This window comes from Pundamilia nyererei, unplaced genomic scaffold (genome assembly GCF_000239375.1).
Source record: "Pundamilia nyererei isolate P.nyererei 1_Seehausen unplaced genomic scaffold, PunNye1.0 scaffold00203, whole genome shotgun sequence".
In the NCBI taxonomy this organism is placed as follows: domain Eukaryota; kingdom Metazoa; phylum Chordata; class Actinopteri; order Cichliformes; family Cichlidae; genus Pundamilia; species Pundamilia nyererei.
The window spans coordinates 342,684-345,276 of record NW_005187604.1 but is presented as its reverse complement, the minus strand read 5'-3'; positions in this window follow the sequence as shown (position 1 = coordinate 345,276).

Sequence of the window (2,593 nt, the reverse complement as noted above, 5' to 3'; positions counted from 1 at the left end):
GTTTTTTTGTTGGTTTTTGGTTTTTGGTTTTTTTGGGGGGGGGGATTATTATTATTAGCCCTATTAATAACCATCAGAGTTTCCGGTAGCAAATTATAACATTTACTTGCACTGTTTTTATTGATAAATACATGTATTTCATATTAACTAACACAAAAATCATAAATTAGAGCGTTTTTCTAGAATAAGTTTAATCAACGGCTCGCTTGCTTATATTTATTTTACGGGAGTTGAAAGTAAATATATTCTATTTCAGTTAAATTAAGTTCATTTTATTTATGTTTAGAACTTTATTTGCATGAGTTTTCCTTGTCATGATTGTACATGCCTCATGTTTTAGTCTTTCCTCCTGCGTAAAGTGCGTCTCTGTGCGTTCCCTGAAGCCCCGCGGTGAGCGTGGCCTTCTGCTGTTAGCGGTCAGCGGCGTATTTCCTCTCACTCAGTTCTCTATATGCTGAGATTTTGACCATTATTTAGATAGCACGGAGTTTTATACGTGGAGTCTCCACAGGTCTCAATAGCTTCGGGTAGAATGTGCAAATCATTGTTTTGTTTGTTTGTTTGTTGTGTTTTTGTTTGTTTGTTTGTTTGTTTGTTTTTATAACCAGCGGAAGATGCTATGATTTATTGTCTGTCAAATAATATGAGCGCGTAAATAATAATCTTATCAGGCTGACTGCGGCACAGACAGCCTAATTAAACATCTCCACGACACACAGGTACAAACATCAGAGGAGATGATAAGCTCTTTTAGTTTGAGTGTCTGGGAGAAGCAGAGGGATCGAGCAGAAAGACGCAGAGGAGACAGCGCGCGCCCACATGTCCATGCAGATATCCCGACGACCCAATCACATCTCTGTTTACTAATAACACGAAAATAGCAACCATCGATGCCTTCACGATGGATCTGTGCAATTTAATGAGGCACGGGCAAGAGGTTGTGGTTTGGTGATTTGTCATGTTACCACAAACAGGACATACAGGACCACACAGGCCTCTCCTACTGGAGGAACAGAAGCCAGCGGTTCTCTTGTAGGAGACCATCAGGAAGACCACCGACAACATAAATATGTGCGGTGTGTGAGTGACTGATTGCCCAAACGTGTAGAAGCACTGTCGCTGAGACAGAAGTACAATCACACCATCCTGGAAAATTGTTATCGTTAAACTTTTGCGCGAATATTCTTGTGCGTCAAGACGCACGGCAACTGGCTCAAAGTCTCTCTAGGTTTACCTTCTGTTGGCTTCTGTCACCTTTGGAGGTTAACAACGGCAGATCAGGTAAATAATAGGACCGAAGCAAGTGCAAACATATTTTTAAATTATTAAAAAAAAACAACCTATGATTTGAATTTAAAGTGGCACTCATCACCAGAGTGGTTTTGATACCCCAAATCATTATTGTCTCTTCATTAACAGAAATAAGAATAGCTTTACACCTTTATGCAGGATATGCTTACTTGTGCTTACTTTGAAGTAAGCATATCCTGTATTAATGAGAGGAAAAACTGGAGCGCAGTCTAAAGCATGAATGCGTTTTGCGGTGCATTAATTAACCACAATAAAATTTTGAAATAAAGAGTTCCAGGTGAAAATGTCGAATTACTCCGTGTCAGCAGAGCCATCATGCGTAATTAAAATTCAAAGTTCACTTAGATCTTTCTTACAGAAAAAAATATTAAATTCACGTGTTTTTATTTGTATCAAGAGTACTTTCAAGTCAAACACCAAAGTAAAATGTTTGAATGTCGGTTCAGGAACTTTCAAATCACCAAATCCAAGAATGGCCTTTAATTTCCACAACGAGCCTACAATTATAAATTCATTCAGATGCTTTGTTACAGCACTTAGTCCCTAATTTGGCCTCGGTAGAAAATATCGTTTCCTTCATGGACTTTTCAGTAAAAAATGACTCCGGGTTGAGTAAAAGTGATTTTATCCTCAGAGATCAACAGCACCTTACCTGATGTCACATATTCCTGTTCTGCATCCATCAGCCAGTGGGCCGAGAAATGCTGTTCGGGCCTGCATCCTCTAATCAGTGAGAGCTGTTTGCCGGAGCTGTTTACATACTTTGCTCACTTTGTCTAGATGTCAGCTTTGCACCATATGAGCTAAACTCTTCGTGACAGAGTCTGCAGACTCTATCAGAGAGTACAGAGTAAAAAGGCCCAAAGAGTCCAAACACAAAGCTCCGTTTAACTCAATAAAAACGCGTAAAGCCGCTTAAAATCAACACAAAACAAAGGGAAAACTACTAAACTCTGGTCAGCCTGGCTGCCTTTTTATAATCATCAGCGTTAAAATCTTGTTTTGTTGTTGTTAACATAAAGTTTGCAGGTATTTTTATTTTTTTCCACGATGCAAAAATGCAAAAAAAAATCTCTTTCTCACAGGCAAAATAAAAATCCCAATTTCCGTCGCCCTGAAGCTTCAAATTCAGCATTTTATTCACTCAAGCAAGAGTTTGCTATGCCTTTATTTTGGGTTGCTGGTCTGAATATTCCCGTATTGGGCGAATGAATTATCATTATTATTATTATTATTATTATTATTATTATTATTATTATTATTATTATTATTATTATTATTA